Source organism: Wasmannia auropunctata, unplaced genomic scaffold, assembly GCF_000956235.1.
Source record: "Wasmannia auropunctata unplaced genomic scaffold, wasmannia.A_1.0 LD336027.1, whole genome shotgun sequence".
Taxonomy (NCBI): domain Eukaryota; kingdom Metazoa; phylum Arthropoda; class Insecta; order Hymenoptera; family Formicidae; genus Wasmannia; species Wasmannia auropunctata.
Window position 1 is genome coordinate 292,052 of NW_012026863.1, and position 27,638 is coordinate 319,689.

The 27,638-nt window shown below is 44.6% G+C and overlaps 1 protein-coding gene across 1 annotated transcript in view; it reads right to left on the reverse strand.

Moving 5' to 3' along the window:
- LOC105452617 (discoidin domain-containing receptor 2-like) overlaps nucleotides 1-27,638 on the reverse strand; it is a 92,638-nt gene that overhangs the window by 51,436 nt on the left and 13,564 nt on the right. The window lies entirely within an intron of this gene.

The window sequence follows — 27,638 nt, forward strand, 5'->3', positions numbered from 1 at the left end:
ATAATAAGCATTGCTATAAAAAGTTTTGATATTTTAGCAATCATTTTGACTTTCGAACAAAATTATTTTGATGATGACCTAACAAAAATTATTTTCAGGTTTTTTTTTGGTCTGCCAGCAAAATGCAGGTATAAGCGATAAATTATATCCAAATTTAATCATTTTATAATGCCAAGTAAAATAAAAAAATATATTTAATTAGTTACTTTATAAAGTAAAGTAAAAATATATACTTAATATATAATAAATAAATCCGGTCGTTTCCAAATCCAAAATTCGCAAGTATATGCATGTGTATTTCGTAATGAGGTGAGCAACGCATCGGGGTGTAACTAATAAATCTCTATAAGTCATATACTCGTACTTTGGGGTGGCAAGATCGTCGAAAAGCGGGTTAATGAGTTTAACCTGGTCCCCGCACGAAGAGAACGGATGAGACAGGCAGAACTGGTGGTGGCGGCGGCAGCTTCCCTCTTCCGAGTCTGAAACTAGCTTTCTAACTCTCGCTCACACTATTTCTTCGATGCATACCCTCTGTGTTTAGGGGTATATGGCTCTCGCCGTCAGTTGGCTCATGTCACCCGGGATTAGCGCTGTTTGGACAGAGGAAATTAACTACTACACCCCGGGCGCCGCCATCTGCGTGGGCGTGCACGACATTGTGTCGCGGGCATCCCCCTTAAGATTTCGGAGCAATGTAATTCAGTGTCGAAACCGATCCTGGGGGGTCGTCCGCCGGCGGTGACATCGCCATTTCCGTGATTAGACGCAACCCCAGGGTCAGTATATATTTGATTGCGTTCTTATGACGCTCTTTCGAGAAATGCAATCGGCTGTGACGCGAGGCTCTATATGTCTCTGTGTAAAATAATGGGCAAGGCGATGTGCAAAAATAGAAAATGGACAAATTTATTAAAAAAATGAAGCAATAATCACATCTGCCTTCTCACATAACTCATTCGCTGTATTATTGTATATCTCTCGAGAACTCTAACTCTTTCCAAAGGATCCGCACATAGTTATTCACGCTGCAGCGATCGAAACATGTTATTAGCAGCACTAAATAACGCGTAATCTCCGATCAATTAGCACCGATCTGAGAACTCTACGTTCACTCGTAACGTTCACGATAAAACGCTGACAACCGATCGTAAATAATACTCGCGTGCATCATGCAACGGTTAGTTTAAAACAAATAAAGCATACCATCGCAATGAAACGACTTTCACGTAGCAATGAAAAGAGTAATAATGCTATTTCAATCGCTCCTGAAAAAGAGTCTATCGTGTAATTACAAGTGTAATCCTTAACGTATCGCAGTATATTGCAGTACGTTAAAAATATTATTTATCTTACGCGTCGGGGATGATGCGCTATCCAGGCTATTATTATATGAAATGCGCATTAGGGGCGGAGTTAGTATGCCAGAGCGAACGTGATCGATTAGCGCCAGTCTCGCGGCTGCACCTGCAGGTCGGTAAGATATAAATGAAAATGGCGTTTACCTCGCTGATCGATTCTGTAAATAAAGATCGCGTTGCTCTCACTGGCGGACCAGCGGCGCGCGGCCCCGCTGGTTCGATTATCATCGAGCATGCAGGTAGATGCCGAAGGAATCTCGCTCGGAGAAACAAGGAGCGAAAGAAACGAGAGCAAAAAGGGAACTATGACACGACGACCACGACGACGACGGCAACGGAGGAGCCACAGGTCGAGGCCGCAATGCCCCAGGTAAGATTTTCGCACCCGGCGGTAAGCTCGTTAGCGAGAGATTGCGATCAATGACCGAAGATGAACGCGTTCGCACGGTAGAACAGGAAAGAGACAGCGGGAGAGGATAGAAAACTGGAGCAGGGAAGGAAAAGAGAGAGAGAGAGAGAGAGAGAGAAGGAGGGAGATGGGGTTGAGAATGTGGGGAGGAAACGAGGAAGGAGGTTGCTTTGCAAGCGTTACCTGGCGGTATCCCGGCCTGCTCGTTAGTGCCGGCCTCTTGCGCCGACCTCCTCCTGCTCCTCCTCCTCCTTCTCTCTTTCTCTCCTCCTCTCCCAACTTCTTCCTCTCCCTACCGCCTCTCTTAATACGTGTTATTCGATACCACCGTAGGTGGTTACGGCGGTAATTGCGTTCACACTTAACCACCTCGTCGGGCGCGGGATAACGATTGGTCGGCAACCGCGTGCGTCGAATTTGTCGTCTTTTTTTGCGCTCCGGATATAATGCGGGAGTAAATACACTTATATAAGGCTAAGAGGGAATTTTCTGATATTGCTCCGATCTATCTGTCTGCTGATTGTGAGTACAGTACAATCGCTTCTGACGCAAGCATTCGTTGGAATTTTTCAACGAACTCTGTAAATATTTTTGAATGCAACTACGTCTATTTCTTTTAAATATAAATATAGTAAATTATAATGTTACGTATTTTTTTAATAATATATATCACGGGTATCCGCCCTATTAAGATTTCGGAACAATGTAATTCAGTGTCGAAACCGATCCTGGGAGGGTTGTTCGCTGGCGAATCCCTCCTTTAATAAAAATACAGTGTCCATATATGTATTACACGAAAAAGGTCCAGAAAGGGACGTGTGTCATTCCCAAGTGAAATTACACCGTACGCGTTACAGTAATCGCATTTACGATTGTAGTATCTTATTAACTGACAGCAGCCGTAGTTGAGAAAGTTTCAAGGTAGATAAAACTTGCAGTAGCTTAATACGATGTAGCAAACTTTTCCTCGTATGTACGACCGGTGTAATGGTAATTCCCCAGCAGGGATCAATTTTGCCGCATTCTTCATGATAACGCATCAGAAATGCAATTTATCTGAAGTTTTAACTGGAAAATTGTAACTTTTCGCGGCTTTATTAGCTACGCGTACGTATGCGTACCATGAATACCAAATGCAACGAGTATGAGTGGGTCCAAAATATCAGGGAAAATTCTAAAATATGCAGCAACTTTTCCATGCAAATTGCGTTGCGCAAATGAAGATCAAATTAACGGTTTAGCCCTTCGGATGACCGGACAATGTGTGTTTAATATTAATTAAGAACATCGGAATGAGCTGTAAAAGCTTGATTATTATCCGCTTATCAAAAAATGAGCGCGCAATATCACGACTCTCGAATGCATCCACCTCGCAAACGTATAATACGCCCGCGAAACGCTGTGAAAGCGATATCGGAAATTTTTTTGCGCGACGAGTTCTAAAATATAACGGTTTTAACGTTAATTATGCTCAAATGGTCGGCATAGAAAAAATTTATAAAGGGCATTTGAGCGTATCTCGCAGCCGCGCTGCGCCGCATTAAAACTCCGCGCGTGGAAGTATAACGATATCGCCGTGCTCGTGGCAAGCCGCAGAGTGGCGATAATCGTCGGACAGGTTTTTTTTCACCGGTTTTTATTCCCGGACGCTTCGAATGTGGAACAGAGCGCGCCCATCGCGTCGGTATATCTGCACGCAACGGAAACTTCGTCGGGGGCCCCTCTTCCATTTTATCCGTCAGCGGGGCGGCTATTCCACGGGGCCGGCCCACCGTGTTCTCCCGGTTTTCATCGTCGTGGTGTATCGCGAAACCATAAATAAAATATACGTGAACGCGTATATCCCGCCGCTCGCTCGGGGCAGAGCGGAAGGCGTAAAGGTCGTTTTGCCAAACGGCGCCAGGAATTCACGAGATACGTGGGGTTCGAAGCAAAATAATATTGCAAATTCAATTCGGGCCGCGCAGGACCCCCTCCGGCCTCTGAAGATCTATGCAAATAGTGCGGCGTGCGCCGACAGGGGAAAAACAAGTAGGAACGGCTTCGCGTTTCCGGAGCTACTATATAGTCCAATGCAAATACTTTTTCAAAGTGCGCATAACTCGGAGGACAGGGCGCTGGCGATCTTATCGTGTAAGCGAAACGGGAAATAGGAACGGTTAAGTTCCTGTCTATAAGAGTTTCTCTAAACGCTTTCACGATTTCATCCAAATCGAGAATTCCAATCTTTCGAAAAGAATTGCCTTAATTAAGGCATTCGTTATCCCCAAGTTCCATCCGCGAAAGATATCCCTCGATATTGACTACATTTATAGCTCAGATATTTCATTGATGCAGCTTGAAACAATCGATTGTTCATCACTCACCGTAGAGACTGCGGAGGCAAGCGGGCTCACCAATAAGCCCGAATCAATAAGATTGAACTTTCTCGTTCGTTCTTTCGCCGCATGAGCGAGCATTTTGGCTTCATGCGTTCTGACTTCATTCAGGCCGACCTGTTCTTTCGAATCCACTCTGTATACAGCTTATCCCGAGCTACGAGTACCCTTCACGACTCCAGAAGTATCTACATAATCCAATATATGCTGATGTCGAGCTGGCTGTGGGGGTCGAAGGTCCGCGCCGCGCCGTTTGTTAGACCGTTCTCCGTCCTAACTGGTTCGAACCCCTATTTTTATTATGCCTACGGGGAAATCTAGCCCCCACGATTTCGCCTACGAGGCAGGCCATCTGGCAAGTGATGCCGGCTTCGCAGGTAATCCGGTAAACATCGGCGGTTGAGCTCCAATTAGCGTCTGTTTACCTTCGCGTCTCCTTTTGTTCGTCGCGAACGTCCTTCTTTCTTCGTCTGCCTTCGCGTTTTCAATTAAAACTCGCGAAGAACTGTTTGATCGGCAGCGTGCAAGTCCGGTCGGTGATTGCTTTTACGGGATGCGAGCAATCGAGTCAGGTGGAAATGTAAATCTCGAGGAATAAAGATTCGCCGGAGGAGTAGCGCTCTTCGCCTTAAGCCCGATAAGAAGCGAACGATTAAAAAATATCCATCGTCGGGAATAATTCGTTCGGGACGAATTAACTTGATCTCACGCATATTGAGCTCAGCGTCAAAATGGCAAAACTGCCCGTGAAAATCGTAAACGCCGGAACAATGAAAGATATTAAGGAACTGGCGCCATTATTCGAAACTTCTGTTGCACCTTCTTCAAATTTCCTCTCCTTCCCCGCGCTCCTCTCTTGCGTTTAATTAAAACTCGCGAAGAATCGTTTGCCCCCGGTACAATGAATGTCTATCTTAGGCTCTTTCATTCATCGCGAAACAGCAAGTCAGCAAATTTCAAAGGAAAGTTCGCGTCGTTGATGAAAGCGCGGCGAACTCGAGGGGAAGAAGAAATATGTCTAATGGTCAAACAGCTTTCTTTTTTAAGGATACCGTTATATATATAGAACACTACGGGAACACTTTACGGAGTCTCTTCTGCTATAGTTTACGTCGCCGTAAGACCGAGCGTCTCGTAAAAGTGGCATGGCATATTAAGGATATGGCACAATTATTTTCGAATTCTCCACGTGCGCTTCCTACTTCGCGTCTGCTGCCACTCACTTCTGTTTTCCTCCTTAAATGTCCCTATATACGTATTTCCTCAACGACGTATGAGGATCAATTGTTGGTTACGTTTGCATTCTGCCTTGCATGCGCCGTGAGTTTCAGGCAAGAAAGGAATTTGAATGTAAATGCTTTGGTCGCCTTGGTTGCATGTTTTCCTAGAGTAAACTGATGGGACATGCAACGTCGAATGCAAATGACGTCGGCGGTCATTGCAGATTGCCACGGAAATATATACGGGCGGTACAAAGTAAGAGCAAAAAAAAACGAGGGAAAAAGAAAAATAACGACTGCATATACGAAACGTTGAAGCTCATGCACGATTATAATAAATTGCTCTGATCGGCGCGTGGATAAGAGCGAGGGGAACGATCGTCAGAATTGTAACCTTTAAGCTCGCCGAGCCTTCCAAGAAGCGTTTCGCCGTGATGTAATACTCGGGCGCAAAATGGCAAACAAAAGGAGGTCGTCTTTTAAGAGAGCGTCAAGATACGCCTCGCTGTCTTACCGAAGTCCAATTTACCCTATCGCGATTACTGTCTTTGCACAGTTAAACGAGAAACAAAGATAAATGCACGTCACCCCCTCCCCCCGTGCTATCCAAAGGCAATCGCATGTAAAAACAATAGCTGCGAAAATAGAAAATTGTTTAAATTACAGGAATGGAAGAATGTCTGATCTGCACGGTTATCTCGCGAAGCGGAAGCGCTTAATACACTCTAGATGTTTAATCATCTCGAAAGTATTCGATTGTACGCTCTACATATGTATCTATCGGAGAACAATATTTTCACTACCGCGCACGTATGTGTACGAGGACGATGGAGTGTCATCGATCCAACGAGATCGGGGCGCGTAGATGGTCGCCTGCGATCGAGTAATTCGAGGAACGAAACCTCGAAGCAATCCCGCGTCATCGGAAAGTCCGGTCGATGTTTCAGGGCAATTCCGTGGCTGGTAACGGCTTATCACCGGGTGGCACGGCAGCCAACAGCTCCCAACACGAGGGCCGGCCTCTTCCTATAGAAGCTTCCAGGAGGGTTCGCCGCTCCTCTTTCCTCGCCATCGATCTCCTCTCGCCGCCCTCCCCAATCTCCATCCCCACTCGGTCTTCACCACTCTTCGATCTCCCTCCAAGCCGGGCTGCTTGAATTCCTCGTGCCACGGACGATCGATAATGGATCCGACCATAGCTTTCCAGTCCATTCTATACGCATCATTTGACACCCGGCAGACGTAAGAAAAGCGAGGAACCGCGAGACGGCTGGCGGCAGATCGGAGGTAATGCGAGAAAGCGAGAGGTGGGATTCAATAGATAGAAATCACTGCCATTGTCGAGACGGTATATGACACGATGGAATCGTGGAAAATGAGACGACTCCTGAGAGCGAGAAAAGAAAAATTATATCGAGAGTCGAATCCCATAAGATCCACCGCGCGCCGGGGGAAAAGCGAACCGGCGCTATACGCGCGTTTTCTCTCTTTCCTTTTCGCGCTTTCTTCTCAGAAGGGTCAAGCTCATCCCTTTCGTTCTTGAACGGCGGCGGTCGTGATGCGTCTTGACAGCGGCTAAATCCTCGCGAAAATACCTTCGTTCATACTCATTTCCTGTTTTCCGTTCGCTCCGCTCGTCGCCTCGCCACCGCACTGTAATCCTATCCATACAAGTCCAAGGCCGTTGATAGCCCAGCGGCTTCCTCCCCGCTCAGAATGCTCGCAGCCTAGCATTGTCGATCGTTTCTGCAACTCCCCGTGGCCCTTCATCACTTTCCGCGACCCTAAGATGCTCGATTTATAAGAGATCCTTCTCAAAGCGCGCGCGATTTTTCCAGCCGGCCGGGGATAAATTCCTTGATCTCGCGTTCACGCTTTTAGATGGAACCACTTTCACAATCGCTCTTTGGTATTGTTCGCGCGTAAAGCGACCGCGTCGTAATGCGTTTCGCAAGAAATGAGAAATGTATGTTCTTATATAGGTACCATCGCGAGCGAAGGAAAAGTAATCGTGAGTTTTGAAATTTTAAACTGCTTCTATTGGACCAGTTTAACGTACTACGACGGGATAGTCATTTATTTATAATCTTAAGATTCTTCTGACTTCTGTGATTTAATTAACAAAATTTCTGCTTAAAGAACTTATCGGATATTTCGATAATTTAAGATCAATGGAATTGATGAGGAATCGAGTTAACATCGGATTGTTAAAATTTAAGGGCACAAAGTTGAAAACTGATGCATTGCAAATTATTTTTTGTGATCCTCGAAAATGTAAGGATCTCGCAACGCAAGAGAATTTTCAAGTATCTCTCTTGAATTTAGCTGAACCGCGCACGCCGCGCCGTTAGTGCAGGCCGCTATTCTTCGACTTGGTCCTGTCTCAATAAGAGGTCGTGTCCTCCCAGTTATGTTGGTTGGCGGAAGCAATTCCTTCCTTCTTCCTTTTTCGCTAACAAGCTCAGAAACGGATGTAGGCGGTGGAAGCACGGGCGGTGGATGCCGGGTCCGCGGAACGTGCAGCTCGAGTTTTCGAGACGGCCGAGGCGAGATTATAATTATGCAAATGCCCTGTTGCGGGGAAGAAGAAGAGAGCAAGCAACAGATGTCTGGAACGGCTCCTCCTGGAAAGAGCATCTCCAACACGGTACTATTCGTGCTGTTCCGAGCGCCGGTGATAGAATATAAGGTGGGGTTCTGAAATGAAGCATGGCCCAGAGACGTCTTGTATTTCCAGCCGTGGCTTTCAGCATCGTAGACCGCCGAAGAGGTTGCTGAATTCTTCCATTCTCTTGCCGCCGACAGGTGCCACAGATTGCGCATCGCAACCGACCACAGGCACACCTGTGTTTCTTTTTATGAAATCCGGCGAAAGAGAGATGCTATAAGAATTGCTCCTCGTAAAGCTTCCCTCCCCGCTGCGCCATCGCCGCCAAATCGAAATTCCTGTTTGGAAGCAACTGGTATCCGAACATTTTCTTCAGGCGTTTTGCTATGATTTAAGAAAATCAACTGTATCAACTTTCGATGAAATTTGTAAAAATCAGTAATCCGAACTGTGTAAATAAGCGGATAATAATCTGAAGATTTTCTTGCAGTTAATCGAAGTTTTTTTTGTCTCAGAATCCTTTACTTCTGTTCTATTTAATTGCAGTCTCAACTGTATTGATTTCTGGAAATGTTTCTCTTGAGATTTATTATGTATATTACTTCTGGAAGAAACGTTTACATCGTGTCGTACGTACATGACTACATTTAATCTCTATTGTAAGCACGGAAGTTACTGGGTACACAAGCGCGGGGCCTAATTGGAAGTTACGAGCATTGCCACGAGGCTGCATGAAGCCATTCATGGCATTTCTGGTCGTCTCGCTTATAAATCATTCTACCCCTCGTGATCCTACGTGTAATATAGAAGACAGGTCTCCCTCGATCGCGTGTATCCAGCATCGCGCTCTCCTCTCCTCTCGTCGATTTGCCCTCCCTCGTTGCCGATCCTCCTCTCCCCGTTCAGTAGATTCGTGCGAACGAGTTCTTTCCTTGCACGGAAACCAGGAGGAAGGAAGCTCTTATTGTGCACCATGGAGTTCGACGAAGAATTCTTATTACAGGGTGACTCTCTTCGCGCCAGAAGAAATCTCATTACCTCGTGCGAGGATAGAATTGCGTTGACGAAAAGTTCGAAAGGAGGTGTTAAGGCTCGCGCGCAAAGAGGAAATCGAACGAGACCATCCGAATGGACTACTCGTGCAAAGACGAGGAAGAAAAAAAAGCGAAACTCAATTTTCCATGGATAATAAAAAAAAATAACATTAGACGGGAGACAGAGAGAGTGGAGAAGAATCAAGTTTCGGCTCGGCGAAGCAATTCGTCTTTCGCGACTCGTTTGCTTCAATTCAATCTGGCTCCGAGTGGAGCCGTGTAGAAATATTTATTATTAATTGCGTAGATTGACTCTCTGGGATAAATTGCGTTATAAATCTCCGATTCGCGATTAAAACTAATTTTATATGACGTTAATAATGATTGGATGATGGAGAGAAGTGAAAAAAAAAATATCGCAAACAAATCTTTACCTCGGCAGTTTGCAATAATTTTCAGTGACGCATCAAAAAATAGCAAATGGTGATGATCATCACGTACAACCTGCGCGGAAAATTGATATCATGTAAAATTAACGATGCTTCTTTTCAGTCATCCCGTGTAAAGGAGATACTGCCGCTGTCTTGATAGTCATTTATCACTATTCTCTATGGCTCGCATCTCGCATCCTGTCATAGTCTTGTTATTTATTACTCCGTACAAGAGAGGATCGTGGAAATATATGAATCTCTTGTAACATTTTGGGAATTTGAGACGTCGAGCAAAGCAAATCGCTGCGCATCGTATTTTACACATGGCCTCGGAAGAAACATGCATAATTAACGCAAATCTCAAAATCTTATATGCTCAATAAATGCAATTCGACACAATATTACTTTGGGGAAGAAGCGGAAGAAATCGTTGGGATGAACGAGATGAAAAAGGGACGTAACTAAACAGATCTGGCATAATTACCGTGACGAAACACGCTCGGGTCTCACCTCGCGGAGTTGAAACGATCCATTAAGTGATCAACGAGGCATTGATTTACGTTTCCTGTTCAGGTTTCTGTATCTTCTTGATTATAACGGATAAAGAGTCAGCCGTAAATCAAGCTTAACTCACATAAAAATCTGGCAGACAAATTTATATCTATGTCCGCGCGTTTTGCAGCCGACGGTAATATTTGTAAAGTACAGATGTGAATTTATACACGCAATGCGGATAAAAGTAGAAAGAAATTTAAATATGATAAAAATGAGATAAATATATATATATTAAATTTCTTTCTACATTTACTTTATAACCAAATATAACATAAAAATGAAACATCGAATTTAACAGAGATAAATTTTTCTTTGCTTATGCTGGACCTTCGTTGCATCTTTTATATGATAAGCGCGAGTCAATTCGCAGATCAAGTCGCGATCGTCTTACAATTAGCTGACGCAAATGCAGCACTTTTGACTGATTAATCTTCCGTAGCTGCTATGAAACGTACGTTTTCGGATAGATTCGTAGTTGTAGATAATATGTTACGCGAGTATTATCTCCAGAGCGCAGCGTGGCGATGCACTACCTGCGTCAGGCGGGTTGCGAGACGATGGAGGAAGAGCGTGATGAGATACGGAAACGCGGTGGGTCCGATAGTGAAGACTGTATGAGAAGAGAGATGAGAGAGTGAGAGAGAGAGAGAGAGAGCGGAGAAGAGCGTGGGAGGAGCAAGGAGAGAGAACTTGGGCCGAAACTTGGATGTAATTACTCCCGTCTACCGTGTAAACTCTCGTCTTGTCATAGCTATCTACCCTGCTGGATTCAGCTGCGCTAACGGTCTCAAAATTACTCTTGCTTCCTTCTGCGGGCTAATCAGGCGCGAGTTTCCTCGATAAAGTAAGAATTCCGTTAGCAATGGATCCTACGGTACCATTCGCGACATTCGCGAATAAGCGCATCGACGAATATGTACACGCTGAGAAATCTTTTTAAAGTCTTCGGAATATATTCTTCCGATTGTTTGCACTCTAAGCAAAACATTGATTTAAGTTGTTCGTGCAGAGAAGTAGCCATATCATAGGCAGAAGAAGAGAGAGTGAAAGTACACTATTGAATTAATCAGTTTACTCAGAGCATGCTCTTCCTCTTCGTCGATAAGGTAAACACGATAATGAGTTTGTCGTTCATCGCGTTCTGCAGCCCACGCGCGTTCGCCTACAACTTTCTGAACACAACCATCGATATTTCCGCGTTGAAAGGAAAGCATACCGTTCGCTATGCAGATTGAATTGCACGGACGTAGGTTTCGGCCGATCGACGTATACAATGTGATATCATCAATCAAGTCGCGCAGGTAGCGCAGGTGTATAAACGCGTGGCATGGTTTCGGGTTGATCGATGAACCATTTTGAGGACAGAAAAAGAGAAATTGAAAGAGAGAGAGAGAGAGAGAGAGAGAGAGAGAGAGAGAGAGAGAGAGAGAGAGAAGGGGGGAGGGGCTCGTGTGCTCGAAACAACCTCTATATTTTAATAGGCATTTTAACGATCGTCTCCTTGACGGTGCATTAAACTGATCCGTCAACGCGTTTCGGTATAAGAGAGTATTAATTACGAAGCAATGAAATCGCTGAGAATAGTCCGCGCCGGAATACGCAAATATTATGGACGGCTGCCGTTGACAAGAAATTTATACCGACGATCCGACTGGTTATAGCGGAAGAATTGTAATCTAATCGCATGCTCTTTAATTGACCGCGATTCATTGTCTATGTAACGATTGATATTTAATGAATGTAACTTGTGATCGACTATAGTCATGAATCACGAAAATGACAAACATGAACCGGAAAAATTTAAAGATTTTAACGTTAGATTATAAATTAAGATATCAATTTATAATCAAGTACGAAAGTAATTAATGAATCGTACATGGCAATACTTTAACAATAAACTTCTTTCTCCCGTACAAATTATATTGCATGCCTTGCTATGTAATAACTGCTGGTATAAGATATATATTATCGCTTTTGGAAAATAATTACGGTCTTAAAAAAGAGAATCGCAACCTTAAAGAGGCAGAAAAAGTGATCAGTTCAGGAAAAATATGGAGTAAATCAAGGGATATTGGCCGATATTGAAAAATGGCCAAAACCGCGGGGAAGAGGATGACATGAATAGGCACGGTAAACGAAGAAAAAGGCGTAGGCATAATGCCCTTTAAGTACCACGGAGTGGAACTAATGTCCTTTAAAGCCGATAAACTCGAGATACGACATCTGATTAACATTCCACGAGAAATTTGACTATCTCGACTATATATAAAAATATACTGACAATGAGTACCATGCTATATATATTTAATAGCTTAAATAACTACTTAATTTCACAGATTTATCAAACTTACGTTCTAATGATAAATTATTTTTTACTGCTGTTATACTAATACCTATAGTGTACAATTTATGCTACTCGGATACGGCGTATTATGCATTTAAAATACGAATAATCAAACTAATCCGAGAATTATACAAATTCGTATTCCCTTGGCGCGTCCACCAAATTCATGTTGAGCGGAGGGGCTTCTCGTTCCTTGGTGACGAAAGTTTCGTCGGCTCGCCGCGCTGATGTCATTTATTTCCCCGGAGTGCGTATTCCGCTCTTAACGAGATTATTGTCACCGTGGCGCGAACGTGCCGAGCGATGCGTATCGATATACCCAATCACCACGGCCCGAAGTACGAATGCGTGTACGCGGTTGTCTGGTACTCACTCCTTCCACGCGTTTCGACAGGCCTAACGAGACATTCTCGTGCTGTAGGTGCGGTAATGATGCGCGGCAACGCACAATGACGACACACACTCTGTGTGTGGAACTAAAGTACCGTTGGTCGGCCAGCGTCGTTTCCTTATCGATATAGCGAGACATCTCCGACGACACGACGATATACTTTATGACTCAGATAATAAGCAGTTAAAAAGATTTATTAAATGTATTCCGAAATACGTTATTGTTCACGTTGAATATTAAAAATGGCTGGAAACAGTAGTCAGAAATAATCTAATTTCATGTTTACTCAAAGTAAAAAATCTAAAAATTTGAGAACTTTACGTTATTCGTAACGGCAGAAATAAATTCGTGTTAATTACTTGTAATTGAATATTACTCCGTATATTTTGTTTGCGACGCGTAAAATGATGCTGACGCGGCGTCGTGCGTGACGCCTGGAATTATCAAATGTGCCGAGGATTGCACGCTAATTATCGTCGCGCTGACCTGCAGCTGTATCGGATTCCGCGATAGCAGAGGAAAGCAGGAGTGGGGAGGAGGGTAGCGAGGAGGAGAGTAAGAGGAACGCCACGACACGGAGTAATCGGTCGCCGTTATATCAGAGGAAGACCGGCGCCTCGGTCTTCGTGATCGTTGTTGGCCAGCGCGCAATACGAGCGCTGGAGATGGCTGCGTCAAGTAGCCGTGACAATAAAGCCAATTGTGGCCCTAACGTGAGAAACCGGGGCCGTGCGCTCATACGAGAGATTTCAATTACGGCTCGTTATGCCGGCAGATGGACGTAATGGTCTCTCTAGCGTTGCTGCCGACACTTTAGGCGTTCCGGAGAACGAGGCGCGACGCCTACGTACGAGCGCGAGGAGCCTCCGGGCAATGGTGTATCGTCTTTAAGGAGGCCGATGGACCGGTCATTGTGCGATGTATACCACGCGCAGCCAGTCGCGCCGCGCGCTTGAATTATTACGTCCGCTCAATTTCGGACGTGCATATAATTGCATTGTTTCGTCGTCGCGTTTGCTGCCGACGACTCGCGTCGTCCAACTCGCGCTTTTCGGACGACGCTCGGTACCTTACGGGAGCGTATAGCCTGGATGCCATTAACAAGCGAGGTGGTTACCGTAAATCTCGATATCAGGCGCGCTGACTTTTCTCTGAATCCAATTACGTGGATCCCGGGGCGTGCGTCCTCCAGGCAAAGTTAATGGGCAGGAGTGAGCCGAGTATTGATAGTAGTTTATGATAATTGCCGGCGGTTGCACACCAGTTACGTTTCGCTTCACGTGAGCGCGCGCTTTTTGTCAACAGGCGGATTATTTCGAGCCGCGTCCGCCGCTACCGCCGAAGACGGGGTTTCCGTACGACAGGCAGTATAATCGATGACGCTGCTCGATAGAAATTGATATGTTACCCGCAGCGGGAAGCGTGACAATATAATCGACTTATTTACCCGGACTGCAAAACCGGCAAGACGGAGGAACGTATTTATGCAGCGTGCGCCGTACGCTGATCAAGATTTAACGAGAGACCAGGGGCTATCATGCGCCGATCACGATAATTTACGGACGCGATCCCGCGCGGCTGCTGATTCGGAGGCGGTGAGAGGAATAAATCGACTTGCTCGAGCGAGGGGAACCGTTGCGAGAAGAATCGCCCAGCGTGTTGAAAATTTATTTCGATCCAACAATAAACTGCACGCGAAAGAATTGATATTTAGTACGGCTCCTAACAGACTTTCGGGTACGTACGAGGTTCGACAAGATTAAGGGAGGCTACGCGGCGGCCAGCTTCAACACGTTCGTCCGCTACCGTGCCGAGCGTTACAAATATCGTGCCCACGTGCTTTTAGTGGCGGGACCGGTACAATGCGTCACGATTTCGGCGGCGGACGCGGATCACGCCTTGATCGTTATTAATGGCCGGCGTTATTGTGTACCGCGACCGTTGCCCTTTGTAGTCTCAGCTGCATACGCGTAATCGATTTCTCGCTGAGGAGCCGTCCGAGATTCGGTTTCGGTCGTCATATCTCATCCCGTTTATACGATTACTGTCATACCGCGAACACCCGATGTATTCATGCAGACGACTCGTTAACTCGCCTCAAGGCAAAAAGCATCCGGTCTTTTTCCTTGTCTCGGAGAACTTAAATAGAGCTATAGAATGGCATACCAAAGAGCAAAATCGCAATAGAAGTTTATTCTTGGTAGAAAATGATATATATATATATAATGGTATTGTGTTATTTTCCTGCAAATGAAGTTTGATTGAAATAATTATATTTGAACTTTGCTTGTTGCGTTTGCTCAATTATATATATATATATATAATGGTATTGTGTTATTATGTATATATATATATATATATATATATATATATATATATAATTGAGCAAACGCAACAAGCAAAGTTCAAATATAATTATTTCAATCAAACTTCATTTGCAGGAAAATAACACAATACCATAATAATTTTCAGATGTTAAGGTATCAATCAATAAAAAATATAGCACAAGTATCGTTACATGAAGCAATATAATGTTGCATTGTGTAAATAATTCAAGTTTGCGATTAAGTTTATAGACTATCATAAAGATTATTTATAAAACCAAGAAAAATACACTAAATTTTTTAGCTTCAGAAAAAAGTAATCATAGAAATCTTAAAGTTAAAGTTAAATTTAAAAGTAATCATAGTAATCTTAAAGTTAAATTTAAATTTTAATATTTTAAAGCTAGAAGATATAACATTCTTTTCTTCATTGATATCTGTATGAAGGAAGAAAAATTACATTCGTATGGAGAGGCGAGACATCGCGCAATAATTCAGAATATTGACAAAGCACTCCTCGAGTGAATTTATAAAATTGCAACTAGCAAGATTCCGGCGTCTGAATAATTTGACACTCGAACGTAGACAGTGAGTGGAATTTTATTTTTTTTTTCTTGGAGACAGGAGGAGGGAGCGACTTTGCCGATTCGCCAGGACGACGGAAGCATTTGTCATCGGGTGCATAGCACGAAATATAAATCGCAAACAGAACCGGAGCTACAGGTTGAAGCACCAGGAGGAACGTAGGAACGAAAATAAACTCGACTCTTTCTCGATGCGTTATCACTATAACTCCGGCTGGCAAAGACACGTCCCGCTCTCCACCCCTCTATGCGTATATCCTCCTACCCATTTTTCCGTCTTTTTACTCGCCTGCTTTATTGTGCCTCTACTGGAGCACGTACGTAAAAATGCACGCTACTGCTGAACTCCATCCTTCGCTTATCGCCACATGCCTTACTCCGTACCGCCAGTTTTTTTATGTAGGAAGAAGAAAATTTTATATATCTTACGTGCAAAACAATTTTCTCGTCTACAAAAAAAGACACTTTTCAGGGATGCGCCGAAATATTTATCAGGAATATATCACAACTGACATTTTCGCACGACGAAAGTTGCATGAGAGATATATAACTTCTTCATGACAGTACCGCTCTTTACTGTCGCATCGATTTTTCTTTGAAATATTTAATATAAATTTTTTCTATGAAAGACAATTTTTGACGTGATCACATCTTATGATAATAACATACAATACTATCTAACCTAACCGTGTCACAAAAACAAACTTCAAAATTTTATTGCATAAAAGTATTGAAATCTATTTTGAAATTTGAAGAGATCCTTTTTTTAATTCGACTGTCAGATATAGTCATTTTGTTTTAAAGGTATGCTCGTTTTACTTTCGAGCCAGCCGATTGCTCGATTTCGGAGTGTACCAATCGACAAATCGAATTCTATCTGTTTGTTCGAGGAACGACGAGAGCCGTTTCCGTCCGTTTCCCACTTCTACACGTAGCCAAGTTTCTCTCGATACACGCGCTCGCGTTACGTGCGTAAGGGTAAACGTATTTCCCATCTTTCCACCCTAGTACAGGAAAATGGCCTGGACCGACTCAATTTATAAAATGGAAGAACCAAAGTGCAACAGCGTTTGCCAAGAGGAACATATTTGAGCAAGCGAGACCAAATATTTACATGTCAAGTTAACTGAATGCGGATTGCACTCTACATCCAGAATATCTAGACTGTTTATTACGTCACTTTTCTTGCATCTATAATAATTATATGCATACATATATTCGAGTAAATATCATATCATACTTTGCGCGGAAAGAATATCTCAAAAGTCTTAAAAGAGTATTTTTACGACAATAAATGTATATTATTTATTAAAATACATATATTACATAATAATAATATTTTTTTCGTTAATCTTTTGAAAAAATGTTCAATGTATCGTACAAGATTGAGAGTATTTTCAATTTGTGCCATTCTATTCGACTAGTTTCATCGTTTTAGATAGAATCAATTGTTATCAAGTGATTGATCTATTTTGAAATTTCTACTAGCGATAGAGTTACACGGAATCGCACGTGTGTGTACACAGAGGTACAAATGCGATTGATGTAACCACAAATGGATTGGGCGATCACGTAACAAGGTCTTATTGTTGGAATACACATGGGAGCCCGGCTAGCTCGGGGATGAGTTTCGAGATATGAATCCATGGAAACGATCGATAACAAGTTTATCATTGGCGATGATGGAAGTAAGCTAATCGATTTTTATGAGACCCGATATCTCTATTTTCTGGCTTGGAAGCAAGAAACGTGTCTATTGACCTCAATACGTGAAACGAGGCTGGTTTATCCGTATAGCGCGTATCTCGTTGGATTTAACAGATATTTATACTCGCAATCGAATACCGGGAGAGATCGTGGTGCGCGATAAGCGGGGAAAAATTTTCCACTCCGACACGACCGTGTCGGAGTGGTACGTTGCCCTAGAATAGCGATTAAAATTACATTTGTTCCCTTCCGCGCAATCAACGTCAGACCTGACGACCCAATATTTACTCTCGCGAAAGAGCCGAGTGCCCCTTCGCGGCTAGAAATCTCGAAAATCAATATCGAGAGGGTTCAACAGACTCTCGACGTCCTCGATCAAACCGCTTGACGTGTCAAACAACGCACAGCAGATAAGTAGTTCTCTGACATATGAATAATTTCCGATGGAGTGTCTTCGGCTATGATGTTCGCCGATTTCAATGAAATATTCAATATGTCATAGCCTTTGTTCCACTTTAGAACGGCAGGCATAATTGTATCTATTATGCACTCTTTTTAAAAATATATTTTTGTGACGGTTTGGAAATTTTTATATTTTTATAACATTTTACAGAAGTAATAAAATGAATAGTCGAGAATAAAAGCTTCAATTTTAAAAGGAAAATTAATGATGTGTGTAATTCTTAGCCTTACAGGAATTTAAAAAATGTTATCTTCTGAATTGTGCGCGAAAAATTCACTATGGTACTAATGTAATATAAAATAATTGCGAAATGCGATATATATATATAAATAATGATTCGCACTCAAATTTGTTTCACCGACAAATCCGAAATCAAACACAACGTGCGACGACAAATCGGAGCAAGAGATAAATTTCCCACGCTGGGGTTCCTTCGAAAGCGAAACCGGCAGACCCTCTAATTAATATTCGATGCTCGCGAACACGTCACGTTCAGGTGCGACCGCGGTGACCGATGGACGGAAATACATATACATATAAGCGTACGACGGAGCTCCACACGGAGGGACACGCGAACTCTTCCTGTCTCGTGTCCGTTCAACGCATTCCCTTCCAAGCACCTATATAACTCCCTTGTGATATCGCCGTCGTCGCTGTTTTCGGGAACGCCCGGTGCGTCACGAAGAGCCGGGATCACCTACGATGAGTTTCATCATCGCGCGCGCACGCACGTCGCGACTCCTTGCACGTGACGCGCATTTATCCGTCCGCCTTTTTGTCCGGATCTCGGGCCAATTCTCCAAAGTCCGCCGAGCGTGTTAATGACAGAAAAGACGGGGCTAATAACCGGCGGATGTGTGTACGGCGGCGGGCGGAGAGACGGGGGGGGGGAGGGCGGAGGAGGACGCGGCTGGCTATTGTCGCGACCGGAATACACCGCAGTATTGCCCGGACGTCTCACGAACGAGATGACGTTTCGAATCTCCTCGTTTTAATCAAAAAGTCTCATAAAGCTCCGGCCAGGCCGTGACATTGCGGCCGGCGCGCGATACATCATAACGATGATCTATCGCGGAACTGCGCGCGGCCGTGAGGCCGCACACTTTCGCAGAGGCTGTCAAGAAAGATTGAAAACATCTGCAAAAGGTTAGATATAAGCGCTACTTTACCGTCCACGCGAATGTCGGTTTCCTTATTAGCGCGCCGGTACTCTTTATGTGCTATATAAAAAAAATCTCGTGGATATAACAATCGCTATTCGAGCGAGGATTGTGAGGATTGTTAAGAGAGTATTAAGATACAATAAAAGGGAATTATACGCCGGTACGAAAATACTTTGTCGATATCGACGTCTCCATATAGAGCGGATAACTTAATGTCTCCCATTATTGTTATGAGCATGCGAGGTATAATCGTGAATGCCCGCGATTCACAACGGTCTCGGATAATAATGTGACGGTTCACAGATATTCTACCTTGCGTTTAACTGTCAATATCCGTTGGAGCCAGCCAGGCGAGCAAAGATTGCGTTACGGGCAAGTGTCAATATGAAGTATTGAATTTCAGCCGCGCCTCGTTCGCGCACGCGAAGAACCTGTCGCTTCGATTACGCCGGATTGACGCTGAGCGCGGCTGAAATCCTTTTTGACGTTAATTAGCGGAAATGTCAAGCGTGGCAACGACGGGGCTTCCAGACGAAAACGGAAATATATAGCGGAGTGAAACACACGGATGGATCGCGGATTATGATTTCTGTCAGAAACGTAATTTCGGTTTGCAATACGGAAACCGAGTTACGGCGCGGCTTGCCGAAAGAATTACGTGGACGGCGGCCAAATGTTACGACGTCGCGTAGATTTACAGCCCGACGTCGTTCACAAAAGCAAGTGCCTCGCGAGGCAGGATATACACCGGCGCCCTCCACGCTTTAAGATACACATGGATGGCCTTAAAGGGATATCTGCATTCTGCAGGAATCAATCCGACTGTAAATAACGTCCACTCGTAAAATCCGCCGTCGAACGCCGAGGCGCATAAAACCCTCAGACAACTTTTCAGTATACTTTGCCTTGATAAATGCCCCGGATGCTCGGTGTAAATAAAAAGCAATTAGCAATAAATTTCATTTCGCCGAAGCTGGGCGTCGCGCTATAACGCCCGACGTGTATATTGCATCGCGAATAATAAGCGTTTGCAACGCGGCGCGGCGTTTCCACGAACGCGGCGAAAACGGCTGTCTAGGTAAGTAGACACGGCACTCGGCCGGCGACATAATGAATATACGGTCGACGCGTAATGAGCGTCTACAACATTGCGTGCGGAATGCATAAATAAGCGCGCGAGAGAGTGCTCGTTAAGACACTTTGCCGCAATCAATTCTTTCTCTCGCCTCTCCGTCGATCGACCGCTTATTAATTTCCCAACCGCTGCACTTTTTCCCTAAACACCTGCGTGAGTCCGTTATACGGATCAGTGACTTTCGATTAAGTGTAATATTATCGCTTCCTACGAGGCGATATATACCTACGCTAGCCGGGAAAGCCGTCTCGAGCGCGTGTCTCGAGAATGGCGATTCGATTTTGCAGGATCGAGCGCTGAAAAATGACGGTGTCGCAACGTAGTATGTACGAGATCAATCACGAGATATAAGCGGGCGATATACAGGACGTATATACGAATCTCGCGCGGCAATAATCTATCCGTACGTTACAAGAATGCATTATCGTGAACTTGTCCCTCACGTGTTAAATAGCCTGTAACACTAACTTCCACTTGGCTACCAGTGTTCCTACTTATCTAAATTAATCGTTTTTCGTTATTTGCAGCAAGCCGGCAGTGTCTTTATTGGAAATCTTCTGGGGGAAAATCGGAGTAACTCAACCGTTAACTTCCATGTCATATCGACAATCGGAGACGAGAAGGACGATTTAAAAGGATTCTCCATCAAGCGTGGGGAGTTTCGTTGGCTAGTATAACCAGGCTCGCACATCCATCGGCTCCCAATATCTCTTCCCCTCTCTCCTTTCGTTTTCCCTTCCTCCTTGATTCCCTCCTTTCGCCCCTTTCTCCTTGATTCTTTTTCAGTCTTCTCTTCCGATCGCAGTCAGCTCGTTGGCGGTGTTCGGTTTCTGATTATCGGAAATCGATCCCTGGCAAGCCGTTAAGGGCACGGTCGACTAAGCTGGTTGGAACTCTTTCTCTCTCTTTCTCCCATGGGCCACAAAACATATGATTAGTGGATATACGATATTTTTTCCGATAAATCAGCGGATCTGCCACGCGCCAGCATCTTAAAATTTCAACATAATGTAAACACTTTGTCTAATACATGTTTCATCACTTGACTGTTTTACGATGTTACAAAAAATACTTTGTTGAAATCTTCCGAAAACATATGCAGCCGTATTACGCATAAATTTATAATATATTTATTAAATTAACGCAAGAAAAATATTGTGACAAAAATAATATAAAAATTTATGGAAATAAAGCCTTAAAAAAGTTTTCTGTAAAAAGTTTAAAGTGCCGCTTCGCAGACGCGACATTTACATTTTGGCTGAACGATTCGCTCTGCCTCGAAATTCGCAGATTTATAGTATCCTGTAATGTTCGAATTTACCGAATAAAGCAACCGAGACGCATTGGACCGTGTCGTATGTTCTTTCGTTCCCTAGTTTGATTCTTCGAGTTTTCCCTTCCTATTCCCTGCGAACTGCTGGCGGCTCGTTGCCGGTGTTCGGTTCCTGATTATTGGAAATCGATCCGTGGCAGGCCGTTAAGGGTACGGTCGAACAAACCGGTAGGTACACCGGGAGGAGGGACGCGACGCGACACCGCGCTACCATCAATACGTGATCGCCGGATGTACGGCGCGCGACACGGTCGTTCACATTTAAATATCACCATGTGACGCGACGACACGATCTCCGATTCTCAGTATTAGGCCATTGAAGTTTAGAAGCATTAAAAATCAAGCGTAACGGATGAACAACGAGTGAAATGAATGAATAAAATTCTACAATATTTCAAGCGATAGACTGTTTGCCAACGGGTATGTCGGAAAAATTTACTAATGTATAACAATTACTATCTACGAGTGTCTGACATATCTGATATAGTATTCAACGGACTTCAATTTTGCGACGGTCTCGTTACGAGGATTTACGTGCTAACAAATGGATAATCTACCATCGACACGTGGCCGGCTTTGCTAACGACCCACGGGTAGACATAAAACAGAAGCAAAGCATAAAATTAGTTCGTTTACGAACTGTTGCTCGTACGTGTTTATTTATCTCGGAAATCGTAGGCGCGTTTGTACGTAGGTATATAGCGAGAGGAGGCTATTCTCGAGAGTATGAGCCGAAAGGGGAACGAAAATTGAGCACCGCGGGCGGCCGTTGTAAATTAAATTTGGTTGCAAAGGAAGTCATAACGGCCGGCACGTGCCCGTCGCTGTTGCATGGTGTATACGTGCGTCATGGGATTATGAAAAAATCTTCCGCAGCGAGCCGCGGGAGCTCGAGCCTCGGTTTTTTTTCGTCAGGAAGCGTGGCTCTTACGTGATCCGAATGCGTAAGCTTTGTGTGCATTTAAGTAAGCCCAACGGAACCCGACAATTATAACTCAATTATGAAGCCCGCGCCATTTCGTGCTTCTTTCGCGAAATAATACAGAAGCTCCTTCGAAAGGGGAATATCAATCTGATTTATTAAGTATGCTCTACCCGCACAACGTCGGATTATTATGGAATTTAAAAGCATTCTTCGGTATCCTTCATATCACTTTTAATTCCTGGAATATAAAATATGAGACTCGGTCCTGTCGTTTGTCGCTTATGAAATACGCAACGAAATACGCGGCGACACACACGTTCCCTTTCAATTACTCACGTCATTAATTAAATCCATCTGCATACAATGCGCATACGTTTAAACATCGCCCATCCCTCATGCTTACCGTTCTTCTTTTTTTAACGAAAGCTCATAATGTGAGAGTAAATAATAAGGGATGCGCTCTGTACTCTCTCCCCATCAGCAGTCTACACAATTTTTCCGACGAGGGAGCGCGGTGAAAGGAACGACGTTACGGCGCGCGATATTTTCTCCCTTTTCATCTAGCACGCCGCGTCTTTCGTTGCATTTTAATGACGAGATCGCGCGCGAGACTGATGACTTGAAGTACACAGGGGTTAGTTTGGGGCAAATGGAAAGGAAAAAAAAAACGTCGGCGATTAACGCTTTCGAGGGCGGATAGACTCGCGCTCGCGTAGGATCGATCGCCGTCGTGCCTCGCCCTACCGCCTGCGATTGATTGCAGCTGAGCAAACGAAACCTCAAAATTAACGGCCTATTACGAATTTAAACGCGGCAATAATCTTCGCGAAAACTGCGCCGAGTGCCACTAGACGTTTATTCTCTCTCCTTCCCTCTGTTTCCTCTTTCCTACAATTATAATAAAACCGTTATAAAACGATCGATTATTTCGCCTTGCGTGAAAACTGCCACAATATTTCTCTCATCAACGCTGCACGTGTAACTATATACAATCCGGTAAGTCCGGTAAGTGAAGTGACTCGAATATCAATTGCACTCTCTATACGGGGTGGTAGGTGGACCGGTTGTTGTATTGATCGGCACAGGTGATCGCACAGATTAGAGACCACGAATTAATAACATATTATTAATAACGTTGTAATAGCGCATTGAAAAACACGCTCTATACGACCAGAACTGTGCGCGAGCGGGAAACGAGAGAGAAGAAAGGATAGAGTGGAAATATTTTCCTGCTAATCTACAACATGGAACCGAAACTCCCGAGTGGTTTAAGTACACGTCCCGGCCATAAAAGTAAGGATTTAAATAATTCGGCGATTTCCATCTGCCCGCGCAGAGTGCATCGCGCTCGTAAATGTGCGGCGCGGAGAATCTTTCGTTTGCTTTTTCCGCGTTATTGCAATACCGACTCGTCCGTTTTGCAAGCGTAAGCGTCCCGAGTGTTTCCTGCCGCGTGCGCGCATGACGTTGGGACGGGGAAATCCTTGTTCCTTCGTTTGCATTTATCGCTCGCGTCGCTGCACTTGACCGAGTCGAGACACAGTCGGCTTCCGAGCGATGTACCGATCATCGCGGAGGCACCGCCAACGAGCCGGTAAGTTCACCAGCGCGACGAACTGATAAACGAGTGAACGAGCGGGAAGAAGACGGGAGAGGCGATTCCGTCAGGGGGGAAGAAGCGATTCCGTTGCATCAGGCGAGAGCGATGGATCGTAATGCCCGATCCCGAATGGCGCAAACGGCCGGAGGTGTTCGGTATTTCCGCCACGGTCGCAGCACGTGGCGTCATATTTTTAGAACGTGCCGTACGGAGTCACACCTAATACTCCGCTCGACGACAGGTGGATCGTTAAACGAAAGCCTTGCGCGTGCGTGCGTTTGTCTCTCTTTCTCTCTCTTTCTCCTTTCTCTCACTTTTTTTTCCTTTCTCCGTGCCGTCGACGGTGACGAATGTCATGGCGCGTTGCGTGAAAATGTCAGCACCATGTACGAGGTATTTAGGGACGCCATAGGGAACCGGTTATACACGTCTCCGCGTGCTTCGCTCCGCGCGCTCTTCTCAAAGCGCGCGCGACGATCCACGTCGCGGAAAATTTAGGGGAGGCTCCGGCAGTTTTCGAATGGCGATACGTAACAGAGTGACAAGATTAATTCGCATGGGATATCTTTGCGTTCTAACCAGCGCGTCACGGCGAACGCGTAACATATTGCACGTTTGCGCATTGCGAGAGGTTAAAATTTATCTTTTTTTCGTAGCAGTTCTTCCCCCCCTTGCAGAGCGTTTTTCCGAACGCGGTTCTACGGAAAAAAACCCCCCGTCAAAGAGACGGAGGGAGGGAGAAAAAGCGTCCGTGTGCTCGCCATTGTGAGTCAATCAGGTGTCGTACCGAATCCGTAACTAAAATCCGTAGCGTATGAACGTTACGTTATCCCGAGAAGTCAGAACTGATAATAATAGGAGGCACATAAATCAAAGCTCCATTCACGTCTTTATTGCTCTATTAAATGGGACAGCTGGTGCCCGCCCGTTGCCCGGTTCGACGGCAGCAGTTCGGGTGCCGGTCGGAATTTCGCGGAGGTACATTTGTCTCGTTGCAGATTATCGCCGGGGTGCGAGAGAGTTGCCGCGCGCGCGGTCTATAAAGTTATATCAATTCGCATCCGGCGCCCCCTCCGCCGTCGCCGTATTGAGTTAATATCGTTAATTTCCGTCAACGATTTTGCTAGGGGTAAGCGCCCGTCGCGATGGGGAAAGCGGCGCGCCGGGCGAATGCGGGACGGCGACCGATCGAAGCTTGTTTACATACAAATACGAACAGTTAAATTGTTTCTCGGCGATGCAATTTCCATCTAATCTGCCGTCAGCCACTTTCTGTTCACGCGGCGTCAATCGCACGAGCCGAGCCGGGCCGCATGCGGCTTTGCGATAAGTGACTGTTGAGATTCTATCTCGCTAAAAATTAAAGCGAACCATAGATACTGTAAGTAAAGAAAAACAAAATATTCTCGAAGCGCGTTTGTGTATTATAAAACAAGTATAAGAAATTGACAGAATATTTACAGTTAGAGAGCAAACGGAGAGGAGGAAGATTGAAATAGTTCTAGACTGGATTTCGATAACGAGGTTTCGATGATGTTTGAGAATCGAATACGACACTTGCCAAGGAACGCATTTGGCTCATAGGATTCGTAATCGCGGCATAAGCGCAGTTCGCAAAGTCGTATCAATTCACGTCCGGCTCTCGGTAGCACATTGAGTTCATAACATTAATTTCCGTTAACGGCGCAACCAAACGGCTCTCGAACTCCAATTCCGTGGGCCCGGCTGCTGATGGAGATGGATCGAAGCCTGTTTACATACAAATTCACCCCGTAAAACCGCACCTGCGCGGCGCAATTCCGGATTGGCCTGCAGTTAATTTCGGGGTAACAACGTGCGCGGGCTCGAGTATCGCGCACGTCACCTCGCTACGCGGACGTTAATAATGAGCGCAGAATTCCGGCGAACTTTGGAGCCGCAACGTTTGGCCCCCCGTAGTTTACTCAGGAGCCGCGATAATTCGGGCGGCGAAAGCGCTACGCGAGAAACTTTGTTGCCGCAGTGGAAAGCGGAAGTAGAAGGATTATAATGCAACGCGTGGGTGGGCCCTCGTTACACATTTTACAGATGTGTATATTCGCATTACATCGTTACAACTTTGATAATTTAGCCTATTATTCCGTATTAGAGAGATTTCTCTTTTCTTCCATTTTATTAATAATGTCCCGCGACACTGTGTGTATACGTATATAACCCGAAAATATATCGACAATATTCTCCAACGGCATTCTCATATCTCAGCGCTCGTAGATATACATATAAGGAATGAAGCTCCATGCATCACAACGATGATAGCGTAGGAAGAAAACAGGAAAGCTCGATTATTAAAAATATCGTGGTGTATTATGAGTGGACCGTCTCGTGACAACGTTACTTATAGAATCGCCGACGATATATAAGAGAATGCTGCTCCTCGCAGAAATCTCGAGCATCTGGAATCGGGCCAACCATTTTTATTGTCACGAGCCTTTTCATTTGACATTTTTCTCGAAACGAGTATACGTTCGCCGCGGCAACTCATGAATATATCTTTGCCCTCGCCGATAAAATTTTCAACATTCTACACGACTGACGATGCATCCAGGATACCCAGACGGAACGTCTCTAACGGCTGACTGCCGGCTGTCACGGCCATTACGAGCACGGTAATTTCTGCGAGGTAGTCCCATCACCGTGCTTTTGCCGAAGGCGCGATAATTTTGCTGTAATTTGTAACTATTTTTATTCAACTGATACAAAACATACAATTAATCTTTTATGATCCCCTAATATATCGAGGAAAGTTTATAGAAACATTTTTAGAAAATATTTAGAAAATTGATTGTTAGAGCATTGTGATATATTTAGGTAAGTAATTCTTATCGCTAAACTGAGTCACGATCAAAACGATTTTTTCTGTGACGGGATGTAATTTCTGCGCCATTTTATAAAGATCGTGGCGCCGTGTTGTCGCGGTAATTTTTGTGTTATCGTAACTGGGACACATACAAGGCTAGACTTGATGGAAACAGGACGTTGGATCGATGAAGGAGGGAAATCCCGAGGAATTTTATCTAGGCAGATGCGGCCATGCAGTTGAATTGGCCTGACTAGTACATATACAAAGCCCCGAAATCCCCCTTGATTTTGCAGGGCTGGAATCGATGTTAGATACGCTTCAGGGAGCATTAGGAGCCTCGAGGAATTGTCGAACGAGCGTTTCTAAGCTACACCGCCCTCAGGGCGAAACTTCATATCTCCTTCTGTCCTCGTTTGATGATAGCAATCTCCGCTATATATTTTACGTACGTTGCTTTTCTTTGCTCCGTTAAATTGTCCGCGTCGAATGCGTAACTCTTTCGGTACGATTCGTCGGAAGATATGTAACACACGTCTCATATTTCGAAAAGATGTCCGTTATTATATATTTTCAATCTTGCAGAAACGATCATTTATTTTAGATTTTTTATTTCGAAAAAAGACAATTTTTTATAATTTTTTATTTATAAACAAGCTATTAAAGTGGCTGTCATATTAGACGCTAAAACATTTTATGACGCAAGTACATATCAGAGACTGCTATTAAAAGCGAGGCATGTTCGTGTAGAGCATGAATCAAGGGTGTACCCGACGTGATCGTGCACGCCGCGTTTCTCGCTATGGGAACAAGACGGAGGCAATCGGCGCGAAATCG